Source organism: Myotis daubentonii, chromosome 3, assembly GCF_963259705.1.
Source record: "Myotis daubentonii chromosome 3, mMyoDau2.1, whole genome shotgun sequence".
Classification (NCBI taxonomy): Eukaryota; Metazoa; Chordata; class Mammalia; order Chiroptera; family Vespertilionidae; genus Myotis; species Myotis daubentonii.
The window spans coordinates 139334922-139360294 of record NC_081842.1 but is presented as its reverse complement, the minus strand read 5'-3'; the positions used below and the strand labels follow the sequence as shown (position 1 = coordinate 139360294).

The window sequence follows — 25373 nt, the reverse complement described above, 5'->3', positions numbered from 1 at the left end:
ATTGTTGGTAGCAAGATCAGTTTTGGAGAGATGGTACAGGACTGGAATCTGGAATTATGAGCATGGCCTCCATGAACAGTGTTGGCTCAGCAATGGGGCCTAGGAGACCAAAGTGCTGAGCGTCAGGTGCAGCAATGACTCTGCTTTTTGGTCAATAATAGTGTGATGGAGTGGGGGTGATGTGTGCGAAGGATTAATAGGAATCAGAGAGAGGATCAAATTCAGTGATGTTCCTGAAATTTTCTGGAGAATAACTATTTTTTATTTCTCTGAAGTTTGGGAATCATTAAGCAGGGAAGGAGGGAAAGGAACAGGCTTAATTCGTTGGTGATGCCCCTAAGGTCAAAAGATAGGATGGGAAGCCTGTCATCCCTGGAGAGGTGGGTGGGTGAGTGTGTATGTGTGTGTGTGTGTGTGTGTGTGTGTGTGTGTGTGTGTGTGTGTGAGAGAGAGAGAGAGAGAGAGAGAGAGAGAGAGAGAGAGAGAGAGAGAGAGATTATGCACATATGTTTCTTTTTTCTCTGACCAGTTAATGTGAATGAAGGTCACAGCAAGCTGCCTCACTCAGTGGGAATATTGTTTTTGTACTTACAGGTCTAGGCATTTTACACTGAGTTTTCTACTGCCACACTTTCTACTCAAGCAAAATCCATGTGAAAAGATCTGCTGGGAAGGAGCCGACTGCTTATGTTTCTCCATTGTGATGAAAGCACATGGTACAGGTAAATATCTCCAAAATCTAAAAATAATGATCATTTAATTGTAAAGTCCCCAAGATAGTGGGGGAGATATATATATATTTTTTTCTCCATTCTCCTACACATACATAGACACACACACACCAACACACAACATAAACATAACCTCTAGATTCACATATTCTCTATCTCTTTATTTTTTGTCTCTTTTATAAAAATGGAACCCTCCTTGCTTATGGGAAAGAAAATAACTTCCATGTATGTTGAAATCACTGATTAAGGTGGATGCCAAGACATTGATAAGAAAGGGATGATTTGGATGATGGTGTTTATAAATTCAGCTAGAGAAACTACCATCAGATGGTAGTAGGGAACATTATATTCTAACACCTTTCATCTAACATTTTTATTCCTCTTAATGTAATAATGAACATATTTTCATAGCAACATATTTATCTGCAACAATATTTTTAATGATTATATAGCATACCATTGAATGCATATCCTACAATACATTTAATTGATCCTCTCTAGCTGGACATTTAATTTGCTTCTAATTTTTTTTCTCTTATGCTACCAATAATGCTCTTACAGCTTTACTGGAGGCCCGGTGCATGAATTCATGCATGGGTGGGGTCCCTCTGGGTGGCCTGCAGGGAATGGGCCAAAACCCTCAATCCAGTGTTGCCTGCAGCTCCTACCTGCCGCTCCTGCTCATTCCGGCCCTACTGTGCCTGCTGCAGGCTCGTGCCCAATCAGTCCCGATCTGGAGAGGTTCCCGCTGCTGCAGCAGCGCTCACCAGCCATGAGCCCTGCGTCTGGTGCCCTCCCAAGGAGAGTGGCTTGTGGGGTTGGGCTGAAACTGGCTCTCTGACATCCCCTGAGAGGTCCTGGATTGTGAGAGGGCACAGGCCAAGCTGAGGGAACCCCACTGGTGCATGATCAGGGCCAGGGAGGAACTGTGGGAGGGCTCCAGGGCATGTCCAGCCCATCTTGCTCAGTCCCAGTTTGGGCGGACACCAGCAGCAAGCTAACCTACCAGTCAGAGCATCTGCCCCCTGGGGGTCAGTGCACATCATAGTAACTTGTCGACCAGTTGACTGTTTGCCCCTGGTGGTCAGTGCACGTCATAGTGAGTGGTTGAGCAGCCTTAGCATATCATTAGCATATTATGCTTTGATGGCTGTTTGGTGGTTCTGCTGTTTAGTCTGTTTGCATATTACCCTTTTATTAGATAGGATATTAATTGCCAGTATTCGTAGCTTCCTTAGGATACTTCCTTAGCAGTAACTTGCTGAATTTAAGAGTTTTTCAGTTTTAAAATGTTTGCTACTTGCTGCTAAATTCCTTTCCAATAAAGTCATAACAGTTTCTATTTCCAGGGGCAGTGTATGAGAGTGCCTATGCATACCATTGTATCAGTACGGAGAATTTTGAAAACAAAAGAAGTCATTGCCAATTGAATATGAGACATGGGATCCCCATGGTTTTTGTGGGAGGGCATTTATTAATAAATCATACCGCTTTTAAGAACCTTCCTGCTGTAAATAGCAACATCTGTACATTGCCAGTTTTTGACATTTGAGAAATAATACTAAATCAAGAAGGTATGGATAGGTCCTAGGGAATTTTAAGTTTTTCTCCTTTTATAGCCAAGTATTTTTAGATGACTATGAGATTACTAGATAGCGATAATTTTTCACTGGAAAACATAGTTTTTCTTTAACAAGAATAAAAAGGTATTTAATAAACAGCCTATATTAAACATAGATCTGAAGTTGTATGCTCATTAGTTAAAATATGTGTATGTGGGTGTGTATGTACATACACATATGAGTATATATCTCTATGCATACATATGTGTGTACACACACATACAGACACGTATCTGTCCAATGTTGGGAGCATGATTAGATATAACTGTGGCAGCACTGTATTGAGCAGAGGCTGGGAACCACAGTGGGAAGATCCAGGCTCCAGACTTTCTGGGCTCAAATTCCAGCCCAGCTCTTTTTTTGAGATGTGATGCCAAGCAAGTTAACTTTCCATCTCAATGTCTAAGTTTGTAAAATTTAGATAACAATAGTACCCATTTCATGGGGTGTGGCAAATATATGTGAAATATTGACAATCATTATAAATCCTATTTCAAAAGTATCTAATATGAGAAAATGGCCATGACAGAAGCTAACAAACAAACAAACAAACAAAAAGTATGACCCTGACTATAGTATAATGTCAATTAAAATATTTTTTAGTATCTTTCCAAATGTCTTCAATTTGGATAAACGGAGTAGTCCCAGTCTTGGATAAACGGCCTGCCCTAAGGCTGCAAGTCAGAGACCCAGTGCTCACAGAGGTGTCTGTCATCTGGCCAGTGGGGCCCTGGTTACAGCCCTGGTTACAGACCTTGCTCCTGAGGTGCGGCCAGCACCTGGGCTCAGGCAAGCTTTGGGCCTCTTTGAGCTCCGCCTGCCAAGTCTAACTGTCCAGCTCCATATGTGAGCTGCCCTACCAAGCTTATCTTTCTTTTTTATTATTTTTTAAAATTTAAATTCTTGATTGTTTAAAGTATTACATAAGTCTCCTTTTCCCCCCATTGGCCTCTCCCCGGCTGTTCCCATCCCCCAGCACATGTCTTCACCCCCCTACTATCTGCGTCCATGGGTTATGTTTATATGCATGCATACAAGTCCTTTGGTTGACCTCTTACCCCACCCCCCTTCCCTCTGAGGTTGGATGATCTGTTCAATGCTTCTATGTCTCTAGATCTATTTTTGTTCATCAGTTTATGTTGCTCATTATATTCCACAAATGAGTGAGATCATGTGATATTTACCTTTTTCCAACTGGCTTATTTCACTTATCATAATGCTCTCCAGGTCCTTCCATGCTGTTGCAAATGGTAAGAGTTCCTTCTTTTTTACAACAGCTTAGTATTCCATTGTGTAGGTGTAAAAAGGAACCCTTTGTGCACTGCTGGTGGGAATGCAGACTGGTGCAGTCACTGTGAAAAACTGTGGAGTTTCCTCAAAAAATTAAAAATGGAACTCCCATTTGACCCAGTAATCCCACTTCTAGGAATATATCCCAAGAAATAAGAAACACCAATCAGAAAGGATATATGCACCCCTGTGTTCATAGGAGCACAATTTACAATACTAAGATTTGGAAATAGCATAAGTGCCCATCAGCAGATGAGTGGATTAAAAAAACTGTGGTAGGCTCATTTCCCCTCCCCCTCCCCCCATAACTGCATGAGCTTCCTTTCACTAAATACGTGAAAGAGAAAATAGAATGGGAGACCCCCCCCAGCTCTTAGGAAACATGCTTTATCCTATGTAAAGGGGAAAACTGGGGGGTTGTAAGTCCCTTGACCTTTAGCTGCATCATAAGCTTAAAAAGTTGAAGGAAAAAGGGTCAAAGAATTACTTGGTGTTAAGAATACTAACAGTAGATGAGTTGTCTGACTTCAGCTAATGTTTTTCACTAGACACTCTGGGACTCTTGTGTGTGTTGATGCTGCATTGTTTTGGCCCACATGTTTGTTTGAACAGCTCTGTATTTTTCAGTAAAAGAGGAACATCTGAATTCCTTATTAAGACAATTTAGCTTAAGAATTCCCCTTTAATGGGTCAGAAATATTCTCCTCTAAATGATTACGATGATGAGTAAGCAAATAAAACTTGTATTTATCCAATATATATGTTGTTTCAACAACATTAATAATTTTGTAAAGGGAGGGACAACAACAAATGTGTCAGCAAATATAGGTCAGAAAAGGAGTTCATGATGTTCTGCCAGACTCCAGCGAGGTGCCTTGTGAGTGTAGGTAGACAGGCGCAATGTTGCGGGAGTGAGAATGGCAATTGCACTACCATATGGAACAGTTGGTATTTGGGAAGCACTTAGATTCCTCCTCCAATACAGAATCAGTATGGATTCAAACAGAGAGGAGGAAACGGTTCTCTCGCTGTGAATCACTGGCTGGTGTGCAGAAATGCGGACGTGGTGACTAGCAAGGACTTATCAGAATGAGGTTCTCCAGGGAGGCTGAAGAGTGGGGATATTTCAGCATAGTTCACCGGGCTGTGTCCTTGGGCCTGTGGTCCAGCAATGTTGGTGGTCTCCATCACCAAACCACTTGTTGCAATGGTGTAGGAAATCGCTCTGCAAGATCAGCCCTCATCAGTCTTCAAAACTCAATACATGGGTTCTATAGGGTCTTAAGCACTTTGCCAGGATAGTGGGGACGCATAGCTTTTGAATTGTAAGAAACTGAGACAATGTCTTTAAATTCTAATCTGATTTAGTCAGTCATCACTCATTTATTTACTAGGCAAATACCTCTATTGAGAGCTACCGTGTGCTGGTGCAGTTCTAAACCTCGGAGACATGCAATGGGACAAGTCAGACATGAGGCCTGTCCTGATGGAGCTTGCATTTGTAAGGGAGGTAGATTTGACAGCATCATAGCCTGGTGTGGAGAACAGGGGAGCTGAACAAGACCATCCTAAAAGGAGAGGCAAGTGCATCTGAAATGAGAAGCTGGAGACACCAATGGGGAAAGACTTGTGAATCTGGAAAGCAGAAGGCAGAAAAGCCAGAGACTAGCCAGGGCTGGCGGTGAGGTTGTGACTATCGACAGTGGAACCACGTAGGGAAATAAAGGTGAGGCAAGAAGACAACTATAAAACTTTGCTTGAATGCACAGTTGTCAGGCCCAGTAAAAATTATACAGCTATTGATCTCTCAGTTTAAGTTATCTAAGCTAAGTACGGTATTGACAATTCATATTTTAAGAAATTGTGACATGAATACGTTTTACTCTATGACTACATAAACATGTTAGAGCGGGTGGCTCATGATATATGGTGCTCCTTTCTTTTTCAACCCCCACCCACAGGAAGGGTTGGGCTTCACCAGAGTGCATTGACCTTATTCCAACTTTGACTCACTACATCCCATTTCTTACCCGATCCACCATCGTTCCCGTTAGAGAGGTTAATTATGTAAGTAATTCTGCCTTCTGTGTACAAACATAAGTAACATTGTTCAGTTAACTTTAAGCAGGTTTAAATTCCAGATCAAAATAGTCTGCCTAGTTGCCACATCTTGGCCTCTTTAGGATTTGGTGCCTTTCGCTCAGCTTGTTAGTGGAATTGTTCTTTTTTCCATCCTGTACCCATTTGGGTGCTTTTAGGGGGTTCTTAAATAATAAACACATTCAGAGATTTCTTTCAACCTTCAACCTTCAACATGGGTTTGGTAAAGGCTACATTTTTGGCTTTGGATTTATAACCATTTCCTTGTTCTCTATTTTGTCCCTCCCTGCTCACCTACTCTCTCTTGGGGCTTAGCCCTCTGCTATATGCTTTTCCTCAACCCAACCCAACCCAACCCACCCAACCACACACACACTGCATTCTGGGATCTGCAATGCACATTTCCATGGTGAAGAAAACCCTGTTGATACTCATTAAATATTTAAAATAGAGATCTCCTCAAATATTACCTTTCAACCCAGACATGTTCTTTCCTTTTCCACTCCAGTACCTTCAATCTGAAGGTGACCTCTATAGTTCTTAGCCAGTTTGGGGGAAAGTATCATTTTGAGGCACTTTATGATGTTTTCCATGGCAGAATGAAAAAGGCAGAGACAAAGATTCAAGAGTACATAGCATTTTAGATGTAGGCATAGCTTTTCAAACCTATTCTGGTGTATATTCGTTTCTAAAGTAATTTACCAGACTTCTGTAGAAAGCATTTTGTTCTTTGAAAGTCTGATAAATAATATGATTTATCATGTTAGTGCGCAAACATTCACCTACTTATTTTACCTTTCCCGAAATAAGGGAGAACATTTTGTCCTCTACATGTGTAAAATACATGAGAAGATGGTTGACAACAAAGCCTTCCATGTGTCTTTCTTTGCGACCCTCCTGCAGGATGCCACAGCCTCCCTCCCCTCTAATGCAGGAAGGCTGCTCCAGGGTTTGGAGCACTGCGCCATTCAAAGCGTGAGCAACCACTAGGAGTGGAAACATCAAAGTGTCGGTATTCTGCGGTACTTTTCAAATGACTATTTTTTTTCTTAGAGTTTATCAAGTGAGCTGGAGTATTTAAATAGGCTTCCTGAATTCTAGAATGTTAGGTGTTATAGCTTTTGATGTTGTACTAATTAGAGGCGGAAGGAAACATGAAGAGCATTTAGTTTCTTCGCCATCCCCACCCTAACTCAAGACCCCTCTCAGTATGTATCATTAGTGCCTTTCATCTCACCGGTGTTCAAATAGTGAATCACTGGTTGTTCATTCATTACTGAAAGACCCATCATCATTGTAAGATCTAAATAATATACCTAACTTTTTGGGAGTCATATAGTCTTTTATTTGAGTTAGTGAGAAACAACAGGCTCATGCTCCTATATGCCAAGAAGGAGCATCTCTTTAGACAAAATGAGAAACATACCACTGGTATTTAAGTTTACACTAAATGTTTTAGTAAAATTTGGGAAGATAGTTTCTGTGACTTGTCAGTTATATTCTGTTCCTCCTGTTTTCTCTTCAGAAATATTATTTCTTCTCCATCCTGCCTTTTTTTTTTTTCTTTTGCCTTTACAGTGAGACAGGATAACAGGTCCCTGTGAAGATTATCTGCATATATCAATGATAACATTGTCATATGTTGATTTGTTGATGATAGCCATTCTGACAGGTGTGAGATGGTATCGCATTGTCTTTTTGATTTGCATCTCTCCGATGGTTAGTGACGTTGAGCATGTTTTCATATGTCTCTTGGCCTTCCTTATGTCCTCTTTCGAAAAGTATCTATTTAGGTCCGTTGCCCATTTTTTGATTGGGTTGTTTATCTTCCTTTTGTTAAGTTGTATGAGTTCCCTGTAAATGATGGAGATTAAACCTTTATCGGTGATAACATTGGCAAGTATGTTCTCCCATGCAGTGGGCTTTCTTGTTGGTGGTTTCTTTTATTGTGCAGAAGCTTTTTATTTTGATGTAGTCCCATTTGTTTATTTTCTCTTTAATTTCCAATGCCCTAGGAGCTGTATTGGTGAAGATATTGCTTCGGTATATGTCTGAGATTTTGCTGCCTGTGGATTCCTCTAATATTTTTATGGTTTCCTGTCTTACATTTAGGTCCTTTATCCATTTTGAGTTTATTTTTGTGTATGGTGTAAGTTGGTGGTCTTGTTTCATTTTTTGCATATATCTGTCCAATTTTCCCCACACCATTTATTGAAGAGACTGTCCTGACTCCATGTATATTCTTGCCTCCTTTGTCAAATATTAATTGAGCATAGTGGTTTGGGTCGATTTCTGGATTCTCTATTCTATTCCATTGGTCTATATGTCTGTTCTTGTGCCAGTACCAGGCAGTTTTGAGAACAGTGGCTTTATAATATAGCTTGATATCTGGTATTGAGATCCCTCCTACTTTGTTCTTCTTTCTCAGGATCGTTGCAGCTATTCGGGGTCTTTTTTTATTCCAGATGAATTTTTGGAGAGTTCATTCTAGGTCTGTGAAATATGCCATTGGTATTTCAATGGGGAATGCATTAAATCTATAGATTGCTTTGGATAGTATGGACATTTTAATGATGTTGATTCTCCTAATTCATGAGTATGAGGTCTATTTTGTCAGATATAAATATTGCTACCCCAGCTTTTTTTTTTCATTTCCATTTGCCTGGAAGTTATTTTTCAATCCCTTCACTTTTAGTCTGTGTGAGTCCCTTGTTCTGAGGTGGGTCTCTTGTAGACAGCATACATATGGGTCATGTTTTTTTTTTATCCATTCAGCCATTCGATGTCTTTTGATTGGAGCATTTAGTCCATTTATGTTTAAAGTTATTATTGATAGGAACTTGTTTGTAGCCATTTTTATTTTTTTGTGCCTGTGTTCCTTCTTCCCTTTTTATTTCTTCTTTTTACACCAGTCCCTTTAGCATTTCTTGCATTGCTGGCTTAGTAGTGATAAACTCCCTTAGCCTTTTATTCTTGGATTCAGTCCCTTGCTTTGCATCACTTCGTAAATTTCCTTCCACTCCTTTCTGGCCTGATGTGTTTCTGTTGAGAAATCATTTGGTAATCTAATGTGAGACCTCTTGTACGTAAGTTTCTGTCTCCCTCTTGCAGCCTGTAAGATTCTCTGTTTTTCCTGAACGTTTGCCATCATAATTACTATGTGTCTTGGTGTGGGTCTTTTCGGGTTCATCTTGTTTGGGACTCTTTTTTTTCTGGTAGATAAAACAAAATAATATAACCAAATAAAACAAGAAACCCAGAAGCTGGGGCCGTGGGTCTGTGTTTGATCCCCCTGACCGAGATGTGATCCCCTGAGTGGTCTGTGGCTGAACCCAAGTTCAAGTGGAGTGGTTTGGGGATCAGGAGGGCTTTGAACAAGTACTCACTTACTCTGTGCCTCCAAGTTTTGAATCTATAATATGAGTGGGTTACTCTCTGGGGCTTCTTTTACTTCTACACATGATCATCATCTGACATCCTTGATGTTTTAAGCCTTTGAAATCTCTGTAGAAAAGAACCTATGAAAGCCCAGTCACTGTTTATATTCTCTTTGTGCATTTGAGTGGATGCATGAAGTGTTTTTGGTTTGTGTCCTCCCTCATGCTCAGGTGGACTTGCTCCTCCAGTGGTGATGATAAAACAAAATAAAACTCTTCTTTCCTGCACAAAGGCAACCCCATTCCAGATGCTTAACCCCTTAGGCTGGTGTTCAGATGTCACAGAGGGAGCATCCTTTGCTTGTCACTGAAATACTGCCATCTCTGGAGTGAAATTTGGCAGCTGTGTGATAGTCAAGCTGCAGTACTTCTATTACAGTTTGGGGAACGGAGTAAGACAGAAATAGCAGACTCCAAAATAATCTAATTAAAACAGCAGGGAACATGGGATTGGGCAACAAGAAGGGAGGATTATCTCTGATTACCTCTGCTGTTTAGACGGTGTGGACTTCAGCTCCAGAAGCCCCATTGGTGACCCATTGATATCCCATTGCACTATTTTGTGATTTCTTTTCTCTGTCTTTTCCCGGTGGTCTAATTATCAGGCTGTATGAACACTGAAATAGATCTGTCTTTTTAGAGCCACCTCCTCCTTTTGCCCCCTGCATAGGATAATATCGGGTTCGGTATTTATGATATCAGAATGTGCTATGCTGAGAAATTATGTTAAAGCACCTTTTGAATGGCTTGGGAAGGGTGAGTTGGCAGACCAGAAAACTCTTCTGTTTAATTTCAGGATTTTGGTAAATAAAAGTGAACAGGAAGGAAAATTTAAGAAATGAACCTAGTAGACAAATGCAGTTGAGTAAAAATGTATAATCCTTTAGATTTTTCTGGACTAGGAGTAACCATTGTGATAAATACTAGAATAAGACCGTGGGAGGATTAGTGGACAAAATTTTAAAATACTGAGCAATGTGTGCAACAGGTTTTACAAAACAGGAAAGGATTTGCCAACAGAGAAATAATCAGCTCATAGGACATGAGAAGTCTCAAAGGGGAGATTCCAGGGAATTGAGGAAGCAGATGCTGAAAGAACTCGGGCATTCTGTTAATGGATACTAACGTGGGATGAATGCAAGTGTCTTTGTCTGTGCGTCCATGACTGTGTGTACATTTGTGCCGATATCCACAGACACGATACATATGTGCGTCTGTTATATATATCCCCAGATGGAAAAAACACGTTGGCATTAATTAAAAAGGGTGGTATGAGACAGTGAAAATAAAATTCCTCTGGGCAACATTTACTAATGTAATTAAAGTGCATGATCTAACTGTGTGTGTGCATTAGAGAGTTTGCTTATTCATGGTTTAGAACAATAGTAGGAGTTAAATATTAACAGACTTAAGTGTCAATAAGTGTCTAAAAATACAAATTCTCTATTGTTAGCAGCTCTTACAATACAGCAGTGTAATTTAGATATGTCTGCGCTTGTTTGGAATTCAAATGATTTGGGTAAAGAATGTTGCGGAGTGTAATTTGTGGGAGAAAATGTGCCCCAATTGTTTGTTTATTATTCCTGAGGACATTTGCAGGGCTGAACTATCACACGGAGAAAAGAACAGCTTTGTTCAGAGCATTAGGGGCAGTCCAAGAAAACTGAGTTATGTAAAGAAAGTTAGAGAGTCTCTCTTTGATTGATGGTGCTTTTTGTTTGCTCTTCATTATTCCCTTTGAAGGAATGAAAACTATGAAATTGGATGTGAAAACTGGAGTAAGACAAGTGGCTTCTCATATATTTTTACCTCAGCCGTTTGTAGTTTTCTTAGTAAAGCAGTCATATACAGGATGGGGCAAAAGTAGGTTTACAGTTCGTTGTATGGAAAGTAATACCATATTTAATAAGAATATAAGAAATTGTTTCGTGTACTGACAACTATAAACCTACTTTGCCCCACTCTGCATAAAAAGTCTATGTTTACTACATTAAATCTTCCTGAAAAGTGTGCCCGTGAGGTTTGATTTTAGGAATTAGATTAGAAGACACAGAGGCAGTTTGTACATGCTAACTGTGTGATGGGTTTTGTCTCTAGATATTTTATATGCCTACATATTTTTATAGAATGAGCAGTGTAGTAAAAGGGCTCATAGCATACTGTCTTCTTCAGAAGGTCTTTCCTTCCTACTTGTTACCTTATCTATACCCTTTTCTCCAGGTAAAGTTTACTATATGCACGTTTAAGCCATCACTATACTTTAAATGCTCTTATCAGGGACTTGCAGACAAACATGAGTCTCTATTAACTAGGCTGTAAACCACTTGAAAAAAATGATTTTTTAAAAATCACTAAATGTTTTAGCAATGATATTTAGTAAAAATGTAACTGTAGCACCTAAGACAACTCCCTTAACATATAATTTGTTGAATGAATCAATGAATAAATCAATAGGATACCTATTGTGTGCCTATCATTGTCTTTGATGTGAGGGACAATGTTTAAGAAGTTTAGTGCATGGTCACATCTGCTCTGACGTGCTATAAAATCTAGCTAAGGGTTAGACCAACCTGAATAATAAAGTAAACATTGGATTGTAACAAAGAATAACAGGGAATAATATCATTGAGTCCATAGTATGTAAATAAATAACTGAATAAATAAGTAAATGAGGCAAAAGAGACAACTTTCCTACAGAGGAATTTTAATTAATTAACAAATAAACCTGAGAGAAATAGAAAAGCATCATTAGCACCCATAGTAATAATTGCTACAGGAAAGTTCCACTGATAGTTGCTAAAATTAGTGGGCAAAATCTTAAGCAGGAGCAGGATATTTGTAGAGTTTCAAAATATCTCCCTCCAAAATTTTTTTGTAGTTATGAAGAGAAAAATATAACTCTGACTGGAGAATCCTGGCAGACACCACCTTAACTAAGTGATCAAGGTTAGCATCACCAATAATACATACTGACATGTGCCCCTTCATGTGAAGCACTGAGAAGGGCACATCATCTGAGTGGTATCCTTCCCAACAATGTAAAATCTCACTGTAATCACAAGAAAATATCAGATACCTCCAAATTGACATTCTAGAAAACAGCTGACCAGTACTCTTCAAAATTGTCAAGGTCTTTAAAGGTAAGGAAGAACTAAGGACCTGCCACAGGTTGGAGGAGACTAAAGAGACAGGACATCCACATGCAACATGAAATCCTATATTGGATCCTGAAGCAGAAAAAGGGCATTAGTGGAAAACCTGGTGAAATCCTAATGACTTCTATAGTTCTGTTGGTAGTATTGAACACGGTTAATTTTCTAGCTCTGATCATTGTTCTTTGGTTATGTAATATGTTAACATAAGGGGAAGCTGGGTGAAAAGCACAAAGAAACTCGGTGCTATTTTTTAAACTCTCTGTAAATCTGAAAGTATCATTATGAAACTCTAGTTGAAGATGCAATACCAATCCACAAGAAGCAATTGTAGAGCAATACATGACAGTTACAACTAAGAAGTTGCAATGGTGGTGGAGGCAACTCTGGCTGAGTGGGCATTGAGGAGGATGAGAGAGAGCTGGTGATTGGAGTGGTCAGGAAAAGTTTCATAGGAGAAAGAAAACTTGACTTGTATCTTGAATGGTGGTGGAGAGATGAGGGGTGGGGCACACTGAGGGGTTGTTCTAGGTGTAGGAACAAAGGCCCAAGGAAGGGATGCAGACAGCCCCAGTGGGATGTGTTAGAGAGGCTGCCTGAGTGATGTGTGCATTTTTGCTGGAGAGATGGATGAAAGCAAGTTGGACAACTGTGGGGAAGACAGAGTAGAGGATCATTAAGACCAGGCAGAGGAGTTTGAAGGTAATGTGATAGTGTTACAAGTTCTTGTTCAAGGAAGTGACTCAGTGGCATGATATAGATGCGAAATTGGTGACAGGTATCCAGGGTGGCTGGAGATGGGAGAGATGAAGGTAGGTGAGTGAGGAGTTAAAAGTAATGAGAGCCTATTTATTTGGGGCCTGGGGTGGAAGGGGTGGGGGTCGGGTGGGGGGGTCAGTAAAGGAAAAAGCAGCAACATACCCCAAGCCATTTGAAGAGGTAGAATCATAGAACTTAGTGATTGACGGATGTGGGGCATGAAGACGGAGGAGTCATATGATTCTTGGGTCAAGCTTACAAGAGAGGTGATGCTGGTGTTCATAACTGAAACAGTTCATTCAGCAGATATCACTGCCACATTGAAGAATTATATATTTTAGATAAAGAAGGAAATTAAAAAGAGTATAAACATAATGTCTGCCTACAGTGAAGCATGGAGCAGGAAAGCCCACTTGAGCTGGACTGCATGAATTTATAGATGACCAGTCAGACCTACCTAAAGGGTCTCTGCCCTTCCAATAAAAAGAAGGGCCTGGCCTATGTGGCTCAGTGCTTGAGCATCGACCTGTGAACCAGGAGGTGACGGTTAGATTCCCGGTCAGGGCACCTGCCTGGGTTTCAGGCTTGATCCCCAGTAGGAGGCATGCAAGAGACAGCTGATCCATGATTCTCTCTCATCATTGATGTTTCTGTCCCTTTATCCCTTTCCCTTCCTCTCTGAAACCAATAAAAATATATTTTAAAAAAATAAATAAAAAGAAGGGATGGTGTTGCTCTCTTCTTAATAGCAGCATGAACAGTGTCAGAGTATTTTTCAAGTTGGCATTGTCTCTACTTGATAAAGATGTCAAGTTTACTCTTTGGTACCATCTCACACCTGTCAGAATGGCTATCATCAACAGATCAACAAACGACAAGTGCTGGTGAGGATGTGGAGAAAAAGGAACCCTTGTGCACTGCTGGTGGGAATGCAGACTGGTGCAGCCACTGTGGAGAACAGTATGGAAATTCTTCAAAAAACTAAAAATGGAACTCCCATTTGACCCAGTGATCCCACTTCTAGGAACATATCCCAAGAAACTAGAAACACCAATTAGAAAGGATATATGCACCCTGTGTTTATAGCAGCACAATTCACCATAGCTAAGATTTGGAAACAGCCTAATTTCCCATCAGTAGATAAATGGATTAGAAAACTGTGGTACATCTACACAATGGAATACTATGTTGCTGTAAAAAAAGAAGGAACTCTTATCATTTGCAACAGCATGGATGGAACTGGAGAGCATTATGCTAAGTGAAATAAGCCAGTCAGAGAAAGCTAAATATCACATGATCTCACTCATTTATGGAATATAATGAACAACATAAACTGATAAACAAAAACAGATCCAGAGACAGAGAAGCATCTATCAGACTGTCAAACCTCAGAGGGAAGGTAGGGGAGGGTTGGGGTAAGGGGGTGAGATCAACCAAAGGACTTATATACAAGCATATAAGCCTAACCAATGGACACAGACAACAGGGGTTGAGGGCATGAGTCGAGGGGGATGGGGGGTAATGTGGGGATAAGGACACATACGTAGTAACTTAATAAAGAAATTTAAAAAAATAAAGTTGAAAACAACAACAACAAAAACTCCTCTTTATGAAATCGCCATTCTACTTAGGAAAAGTCCACACATAGCCCTTTAACTTTGTCAGGCTAGAGGTCCCTGGGTTCCACAGGTCTCAAACATGAAAATTTAAATACCATAAAAGCACAATGAACTTTGTAGAACAATAAATTGAGAAATAAGTTTGGGTGCTTACGTTTCAAGCTCCCAGTCTTTAGGTCTTTTTTACTTGTTTATATAATGCTGCCCACTGAGCAGACCCTTAGTTGATGCTCTTCAGTACAGGCGTGGCTGTGTTATTACTCTCTGCTATTGGGCTTGTCCTTCACTCTGTGCTATTTAGGAAAGAGCTCCTGTAGCCTTTATTCGCTTGTTTTCATCAGTTATTTCACAGATTTCCACATGTAGGTCAAAGATGACATTTTCTCTGTGCAGCACGCTAGTAGCTCCTCATCAGTAATTGTGACCATAGAGTTGGAGTTCACCTTGGGGCTTGGGTAACGTCAGGGTAGGGGGCGAAAGAGTGGGTATATTCACCTTGTGCTCACTGGGCATACATGCTTAATTATTGCCCGCAGTAATTGGATTTACATATTAAAGACCTTTGAAGATCTCCGTTTCTCTGTCATCATTTGAAATTATTCCTGAGGTAATTATTTTCAGTGAGGTAAAATTGGTATGTGGTATTTCAGTTTCAGGTATACAGCATTGTAATTGGGCAATTGTACGCGACACAGTGATCACCACCAAAAGTCTAGTTGCCTCCTTCACCATACAGTTGACCCCCTTGACCCATTTTGCAACCCCCAACCCCATTTCCCTCTGGTAACCACTAATCTCTTCTCTGTATGTATGGTTTGTTTTTGTTTTATTCTGTTTGTCTGTTTTGTTTTTGGGTTCCATATGTGAGTGAAATCATGTGGTGTTTGTCTTTCTCCATCTGACTTATTTCACTTAGCATAATACCTCCAGAGTCCATCCATGTTGTCCCAAAATACAAGTTTTCATTCATTATTATGGCTGAGTACTATTCCATTGTATAAATATACCAGGTCTTCTTTAGTCATCCATAATTGGACACCTATGTTGATTTCATATCTTAGCTATTGTAAATAATGCTGCAGTGAACATAGGGATGCAAATATCTTTTAAAATTACTCTTTTCAGATTCTTCAAATAAATACCTAGAATTGGAATAGCTGGATTATGTGATGCATCTTAATTTTTTTAGGAATCTCCATAGTGCCTGCACCAATTTACACTCCCACCAACAGTGTGCGAGGGTTCTCTTTTCTCCACATTCTCTCCAACACCCATGTCTTGTCTATATATATATATATATATATATATATATATATATATATATATATATATAATGGCCAGTCAAACAGGTGTGAGGTGATTTCTCATTGTGGTTTTGATTTGCATTTACCTAATAATTAGTGATAAACATTTTTTTTTCATGTGCCTGTTGGCTATCTGTACGTCTTCTTTGAAAAAATGTCTATTCAGTTCCTCTGCCTACTTTTAAATTGGGCTGTTTTATTTGCTTGGTTTTGATGTCAATCAGTGATTAGGCTAAATAAATATTTTATTGACAATAGGCAACTGCAGAGAAAATTAACTCCTTTCATGGTTAAGTGTAAATGGAAGTCACTTGATATTTTTTGAAAATGTGAAATTGTGGTGGTTCTGATTCTAGTCCAGAATTGAGCATTGAATGTAGCTTTTGCAGCATGTAAATTTAATATTCAAATATGTTTTTGTTGTTGTTAATCTGCACTCAAGGATATTTTTCCATTGATTTTTAGAGAGAGTGGAAGGAAGGGGGAGAGACAGAGAAACATCGATGTGAGAGAGACACATTGATTGGTTGCCTCCTACATGCGCCCGGACCAGGGCTGGGGGTTGAGTCTGCAACTAAGGTAAGTGCCCTTGACCGGAATTGAACCCTAGACCATTTAGTCTGTGGGCCAATGCTCTATCCACTGAGCCAAACCAGCCAGGGCTCAAATACCTTTTTAGTGATGAGAAGATTCCATGAAATGTGATTTTCATATGGTATATTTAAAATGTGGTTTAAATGGCAGTGTGTTTCATAATATGAATAGATGTTTTGTGCAGAATGTGAAAAGAAATTACATCTTTTGTAGAGTGGACACTGGTAATGTGACCCTGAGGCCCCCTTTATGGGCCTGCTGTGGAAGCACATGTATTCAAACTGGCAGGATAAAGAATCTCTTTATGTCCTTTATAAGCTTATATAGACTTTAGTGTTTTTTCATAGAGAACGTATTTCAAAATTGTAATTGTAGTCAATGGTTCATTCCATATAAAAATACTCACTTTATCCAGTGTTCTTTCCACAGCCCATATGTGCCAGTCAGTTTTTCTCCCTTCTGAGAGTGCCTGATGCTTTTGACTCTAGTGCAGTGGTTGGCAAACTGCGGCTCGGCGCGCCGCGGCTCGCGAGCCACATGCGGCTCTTTGGCCCCTTGGGTGTAGCTCTTCCACAGAATACCGGCTCTTCCACAAAATACCGACTTCTGCACATGGGCCACGCAGTTTCAATCGCAGTGTTTGTGCACGCCTGCACATGGTGTTTTGTGGAGAAGCTGTGCTGGGGGGGGAGGGGGGGCTGGGGAGCCGCATGTGGCTTGTGAGCTGTGGTTTTCCAACCATGTCTCTAGTGCATTTACTAAAATGGGCGCCTTGCTTTCTTGTGGTGGCACAAGTGGGAATCACATCCTAAACTGAGGGAACCATTTCAACTTATTCTCAAAAATGTTGCAAGGTGAAGGCAGGCAGAATCCCTGCCCTGTGACCCTCAGCAGAGCTCTGTCAGGATTGGGAAGCCTATCAGGCTTCTCTTTGTCGAAGAGGTAGTACACATGTATCAAACAGGTTAATTCTTTTATTTTTTACTAGAGGCCCGGTGCATGAGATTTGTGCACTCAGGAGGGTCCCTCAGCCCAGCCTGCACCCTCTTGCAGTCCGGGAGCCCTAAAAAGATGTCCAACTGATGGCTTAGGCCCACTCCCCAGGGAAGCGGACCTAAGCCGGTAGTCAGACATCCTTAGCACTGTTGTGGAGGTGGGAGAGGCTCCTGCCACTGCTCTGCACTTGCCAGCTGTGAGCCCGGCTTCTGGCTGAGCAGTGCTCCCCCTGTGGGAGCTCATTGACCACTAGGGGGCAGCTCCTGCCTTGGTGGTCAGTGTGCGACATAACGACCGGTCATTCCGCTGTTCAGCTGATTTGCATATTAGCCTTTTATTATGTAGGATGAGGACACGTGCATGACCATTTAACCTAGTGGACCTTTCAGAGAGGCAACAAAGAGATGAATGTGGAAAGTGCCAGAAAATCACTGTGGAAGGAACAAGGGTAGAAAGCCAAATTTTAGGGTTGGATTAGACAAAATTTGTTTCAAGTTATATGTTAATTTATAGAGTATTTATTGTGCCTTATAATAACATTATAATGAAGTAAGGGAGATATTTAGAGAGCAAGAGGTGGGGAGTGGTTACAAATTCCCTTCTTCACTCTCATCTTCCCTTGTTCAGTTTCTCTTCTCCCCTTTTCCCTGACAAGTAAATTGAATGAATAAGAAAATGAAATGAGCATGCTGCTTTTAACAAAAGTCAAGTGATGTCACCTCTGTGAATTTTGTCATAAAAGTGTTTATGGTCCCAGTTTCCTTATCCAGAACACACACTTCTGTGACCCTAACCTGCTTAACAAAAACTGGAAATTTTAGGAAAAAGCCTCCTAGGAAAGAAAAAATGAGCAACAGAAGATCTTGCGCTCGACTTGTAGGTGATGTCCGAGATACACAGAGCCCTACTGGCTTAGGATGACACTCAGAGTAAGGTGAGGATTTCACAAGTTTATTTATCCAGCTCCCCAAGTACGTTCAAAGGATTAAGAGGGCTTTCTAGTGTTAAATCTACTGACCACAGTGAAGGAAGGGGAAATAAATGGAAAAACTAGAGCACTATACCATCTCAGTGGTAAGGGGCCATTGGGTTTGAGGACAAACCAAGCTTGGGGATTAATCAGAGTAGGGAACACAGAGGGCCTGCCCCTGAAATGCGACAGAGGCGATGGTGCGGAGGGCAGGGATGCTGTAGGAAGAAACAACCTCGACTCTCAGTCCTGTTGTTACAGTTAACTTAGGGCATTCCACAGGAGGCTGGAAGTATCCCCATGATGGTGATTCCCCGATGAGAGTCCTTCATCTCATGGCTCAGCCATTCTCTACGGTTGGGAGACCTTGGAGCTTCTAAAGCAATTGGGCCAGCAGTTGGGGGGAAGGAAGAGAGGGAATGATCTCCGTGGAGGTTTGTTAATGGAAGCAGCGTAGGTCACTCTCTTTCATGCTCCCTTTGCCTGAGTTCAGTCACATGGACATACCTAATGCAGGTAAAACTGGGAAATGCCAACCTGTTTGTTGGTGAAGACAGGGAAGCTGGTCTCTTGAACACTCACCAGTCTCTGCCACAACAGGATGCCTTCATGAGCTTGACGCCATCCTTTACCTCCATCCCAGCCGCCACCTGGGTGTGTACCTGGGTGGCGACCCAGCTGTTTGCAGGACACACACCTCTGTCCTAGAAAAATCAGGGTCCCACTGATCAGGACTCTTCATCCTTCAACCATCTCAGTGTGAACTTACATCCCTTGCTGTTATCTTCAGTGGGAAGAAGAGCAAGCCGGCAAGTGCAGCTCCATATGAAAAGCAAGGTACCTTCTAAACCAGTGATGGCGAACCTATGCCACTCATTTTTTTGGTTGATTTTTCTTTGTTAAATGGCATTTAAATATATAAAATAAATATCAAAAATATAAGTTTTTGTTTTACTATGGTTGCAAATATCAAAAAATTTCTACATGTGACACGGCACCAGAGTTAAGTTAGGGTTTTTCAAAATGCTGACACGCCGAGCTCAAAAGGTTCACCATCACTGTTCTAAACACTGCCCCTAACAGTGGTCGGCAAACTCATTAATAAACAGTGGGAAATATCAACAGTACAGCGATTGAAATTTCTTTTAAGAGCTAAATTTTTTAAACTTAAACTATATAGGTAGGTACATTGTTATTAACTTAATTAGGGTACTCCTAAGGCTTAGGAAGAGCCACAGTCAAGGGGCCAAAGAGCCACACGTGGCTCGCGAGCCGCAGTTTGCCGACCACGGCCCTAGGAGATGGCAGCACACCCTGCCCCCTCCTACCCTCTGGGGGGCTTTATATGTGCCTATCGGTCAGGAACCTGCTTCTACTTTAGTTCTTCCCACTGTACTTTCCAGGAGCTTGGTCCTGTTTCTGTTAACATTATTAAATTCCAAGGGAATTCCTAAAATTACCCCAGTCTTTCCAGATATCTCATCTGTGTTCTATGCTCAGAACTGGGTTGTATCTCCATACCACTCTCCCAGGATTATATCTTTCCTGGAACAAGAGCTTATTGAACAGAACTTTGATTGTCAGATGACTGGGCACAAGGAGTGGACATTGAAGCTGAGGAGAGAAATCAACTCTTAACTATATAAAATTATTTTGATGCTCTCTTGAATGGATTGAGATGAAGCATTTAGACAGAGGTAGGATGGGGGAACATATAGAGGCCAGAGAGAACTTTAGAAGTTCCAGATAAGGAAGAAGAAACATTCTTCTCCCCCTGCCTCGCCTCCCGATTCCTGCATCTATTGTTCCCTGAGCAACCCAGGGATAACTTGCTTCAGAGCTACCAGCACTAGAATTTGTCTACATTATGTCTACTGTTAGCTCGTTTGGGTTGCTGCAAAACCAAGCACTATTTATAGCATTGTTTCTCTGAGAAAATAAGTTTGGAGTTCCAAACAACTGACTTAGAATGAACTGTCTGTACATAGCTCATTTGTAAATTGAGTACTGGCTGTCCTGGGCATGTCACCCCGAGATAACATTTATCTGTGCTTTATCAGTATGGGCTTGTCAAGTTAACATATGTTTACTTTTCTCTGCCTTCATCTTGATGATAGCCTCGCTCTTAAAATTTAATGCCCTCTTTATGTTTGCAGAAACATTTCCTTTGGAGGTGCCTCAAATATTCTTTTGAAAGAAATAGTGATTTTATTTTATCTCCCAATTTATCTGTAGTAGGATTCACGGCTGTGAAAATCCTTTCAGCAGGCAGTCTGTACATTGTAGAAAAATTGAGAACTATTTAAAGGAAGCGAGGGAAAAAGAATTCTTTTCTCATATTACCCTGTTGTCAGATACCTTGCAATGTAATTACTGTGTTGGTTTGTAAAGGTTAAAGAACCCTGAAGTTTACAATTCTCGTGTGTGTGTGTGTGTGTGTGTGTTCCACACATGTAAAGGAAAAATCCAACACATTCAAGCAAGATGCCTTGTTAATGTAAAAGTTCTGAGCATTTTATAGCTTATTGACACAGATATCATTCATGGATTTTACATTTGCTTTTGATATATCAGTTGTTTGTTCCATGGAGCCAATTTGCAGATTGCATACTCACTTTATTTTAAATCCATATATATGTAATATGTGCATAGACATGTTCTTGCTGGCATCATATTGCAAAGCAAAAAGGTGAAACCCTGGTCTCAGAGACACTCCCTCTTAGGGAACTGACTATCCAAATACAAGTAAAAATGTCTGCTGTTAGCAGAGCAGCTGACAGAATATGATCACAAGTGCCCCGTTAGGAGGTAGAAATAGAATGCCTAGGACTATGCAAGCTTGTCATAGTTAAATTGTCAGGGTGATGTGCTTCCACGTTAAAAAGAATACTTTGTTCCCCTCTTGCACATGTACCCTGCAGTGGTAGAAAACCGTTTCAGTTCAGCTGCTATCCTGATTTGCACTTGCAGGCGCCGATTTGGATGCTGGTGTAGTTAAAATTAAGTGAATGGTAGTCATATTTAATGATCTTTCCCGTCTGTTTAAAACAGTACTGCAGCCCATGCAAGAAACATTTTCTTTTAGTTTTAATTTTATGTATTTTGTTCTATCTCTTGACGTTTTCTTTTGCACTCAAGACTATGATGTTGCCCTGATCTTTCTGCCATTCCCAGTCTGCAGGCCCTGCCCCCGAATTGTCCTCATAGGTTCTAATCATCTTTATGTTAAATGTTCATTAATTGACTAATAACTTTGAAAGAGGTTTATAGAGAAATCGAACTGCGAAACTGGTTTAATACACAGAGGCCTATGTGAGTGTGAAAGAAGGCATTTCATGAATTGTAGAGGACTCTATAAAAGTGAGGCGTTAGAACCAAATACTCCCATATTCTTACTGGGCTTTCACCCTCAAAGCATATATAAGACAATACATATTTTCTAGTAAGTACACTGCTTCTAATGTTACAAGAGTAGCTGGAAGTGACTCCAATCCAGTACTGCAAGAGAGTATTTAGGCGGAATTCGGGGTTCTAAAATGCCAAGTCATTCTCCCAGGGGGAGCTCGTGCAGCTACCTCTTTCAAACCCCACAAGAAACATGGTATGATCTGAATTTTTCAACCTCATCCATGCAAAAGCAGAATAGGTCATCGTATTTCTGTCTGGATGCAAAAACATGAAGTGCTGAGTGTAGAATATAAATCATTGTTTAATGGATTTGTGTCCTATGACCTACTCAGGTTTACAGATTTCTGGATATCTAGAGCTACACCAAACCTTTATTCTTGCTATTCCACTTAAATCTTATATAACCTACTCTTCATTCCCGATGTCATGAGAAATCCTTCTCCTCTTTTTCTTTTCTTTTTTTAAAAATATATTTTATTGATTTTTTACAGAGAGGAAGGGAGAGAGATAGAGAGCTAGAAACATCGATGAGAGAGAAACATCGATCAGCTGCCTCCTGCACATCTCCTACTGGGGATGTGCCCGCAACTCAGGTACATGCCCTTCACCGGAATCGAACCTGGGACCTTTCAGTCCGCAGGCCGACGCTCTATCCACTGAGCCAAACCGGTTTCGGCTTTCTCCTCTTTTTCTAGAGACCTCCCCACACCCCTGCCAGCCAGAGTCATGCAGTTAGGAGCTCCGCTGGTGCTTAGATTCATCTGTAGATTGTACACACCACATGGGGTTGGCACCTCTTCCTGGAAAGCGGGCCCCTGGGCTGCTTTACGGTCTGGAATGCGCTTTCCTCAGTAGAAGTTTATGTTTTATAGCTGACACGCCATTGACCAGAGTAACCTGTTATAAAACACGATGCTTCATCATTTGTGTCTTCTGTGCTGAACATTTGAGCTGAAACATAGGAAGAGACTTTATTAATCCTGCGTATTGAAATAGTTTACATGGAGAACCTTTGAGACATTCTTGCGTGTTTGAATCCTGGCGTGTTCAAATAGTAAAGGCAGCTTTACCCGGAGACCTTCAGAGTCATGGGGCATAATAATAATTTTTCTTGTGGTTATTGTTATTTTTGCAAATGAATACATTGGCATTCTGATTTTCTAACTGTAGTATTCCTTTAAAAACACTTTTTGATTTTTATACAGAAGGTTGATTTCCTGGAACCACTAATACGTATGAGATTACTTTTTAGGCAATTATTGGCATGTTTGTCAGATAAGTCAAACATCAACTAGGCCATGGGGAATGTTTTTATTTTCCCCCCAATATTTTCTCCTTGCAATTTGCTCCCTAAAGAAAACGATGTTCCTATGAAGTGGAAGAGTTTGGAGGAAGCACTGCTTTTAGAGGCTCTGTCCTCATGGTGTGGAGAAGCCCAAATCCCATGCTCCAGGGCCCTCCACCCGGCAGTACTTTTCACAGGCGATACCTTGGGCAGGAGAGGCCCGGCCACTTTAAAGCTTTTGCCTGTGAAGATCAAGCAGATTGATTTTTTTACTATTTGTAATACTTTAAACATAAAATAAATAAAATAAAATAAAGCAGATTGCTTTTTAACCACTGTGCTCAGGAGGAGACTTAGTGCAGTGGCTAAGAGAAAAGCAGATAGAAAGTAGAAGAGCAACAACCTCCTGGCACCCACCAGGGAATGTCTCCAGAGGAAGAGGATCCATGCCTTCTGATATTCACAAGTAAAGGAACTGCTGGAGTTCTGCATTTCATATGCTCTGCCCGTCAAGACCTCTCACCCACGGAAGAGGAATATTCTTTATTCAGGAGATGGGAAGCAGGAAGTGTTAAGAACCATATAGCTAAGTTTTTTGTGTTGTTTTTATTTTTTTTTTAAATATACAAGCAGTGCTTTTTATATTCACAGATTTATGCAAATAGCAGCACAATAAATTTTAGGGCATTTTACACCCCCCCAAACAAACAAACAAAAAAACCTGTACGCCTATTAGTGGTCACTTTTCACTTTCCCCCAACCCTTCACCCCAAGGCGCCTGGCAACCATTAATCTGTTTTCTCTGTGTATAGATTTGACTATTCTAGACATTTCATATGAATGTAGTCATACATTATGTGGACTTCTGTGCCCGGCTTCTTTTACTTAGCATACATTTTTCAAGGTTCACCTACATTGTAGCATGTGTGAGTACTCATTCCATGTTACAACTGACTGATATTCCATTTTATGGATATACCACATTCTGTTTATCCATTCATGAGTTGATGGACATTTGAGTTGTTTCTCCTATGTTTTAGGTAGTATGAATAATGCTTCTTTGAACATTCCTGTATAAGCTTTTGTGTGGACATGGTTTTATTTCTCTGTGTAGCTTACTTTTGAGCAGTTATAAATTAAGATAGTAAATTATTTTTCTCTTTCATACATTTGTTTGCTTCACTACTCTCTTCTTACCTGTCTTATCCCCTGAAAAGTGATTTCCCATGAGCATGTAGTTGTAGAACAAGCTTGTCAAACATGCGGCCCGTCACCCACAACTTGACATGCTTATTGTAGAAAGTAAGAACATGGGTTAACTTCCACTGAGGGATGAGCGACAGCATTTCTCAGGTAACCCTCACTTGACAGATGGATGGCTGAGGTTCAGAGAGGCTCCACTGAGCCTGGGAAGTTGGACCCACATCTATTGTATTCTTAATCACAGTGCTGTTTCCTCCCACACCATAATATCAACCCAGGTTTTGTACCTACCTGTTCATCTCTTAGATAATTCTTTTTATTCACGAGCCTTCTTCTGATTTGATTGTGAAAAGTAAGGAACGTGGCTTAAAGACTCTATCGTATGTTGTTGGACCTGGCGCAGCACTTGTGTTCCCTTTGACAAGCTGATTATGAGATATTTCCCTCTCTGGTTGAGTGAGGTGGCACCATAGAAGCCTGGCACCTGCTGGTGCTCAGTTCAACCTGATTCTTCTAACTCTTTTCCCTCCAGTCGCTCAGACTCCCCACCTTAAGATTGCATCGCTCCTTCACATCAGCCACCCACAAATATTGCCATACCTGCCTGTTTTACAGCTTGACACCCTTTCTGGTCACATGTCCCCTGCTTTTTCTCTCTTCTGCTGAGCCCATCATTACTTCACCATGAGCCAGGGTCTGCCCAGACTCCTTGGCCACTACAGCCTCATGGAGGCTCCTGTCCCTCGAGCCAGCCCAGGGCCCATAGTTTTTAAGTTTCACTGTGCTTTCCCATTAGTAGAGTGTCACACAGTCCTTTCCAAATACCTAGTATCAGTTGTATTACAGACCTGATAGCCAGACCATCAGCAATTCATTGGAATTTTTTTTTTAAGGCTGGTTGGG

The 25373-nt window shown here is 40.8% G+C and overlaps 1 protein-coding gene across 13 annotated transcripts in view; it reads left to right on the top strand.

Moving 5' to 3' along the window:
• Window positions 1-25373, top strand: part of ATXN1 (ataxin 1) — a 422285-nt gene that overhangs the window by 165236 nt on the left and 231676 nt on the right. For 12 of the 13 annotated variants that reach the window (XM_059688693.1, XM_059688694.1, XM_059688697.1 and 9 more), the window contains one exon: window positions 595-722. The exons of the other annotated variant lie outside the window; for it this stretch is intronic. The gene's annotated coding sequence lies outside the window, so the exon portion shown is untranslated. The remainder of the gene's footprint in view (window positions 1-594; window positions 723-25373) is intronic. 13 annotated transcript variants of the gene reach the window in all.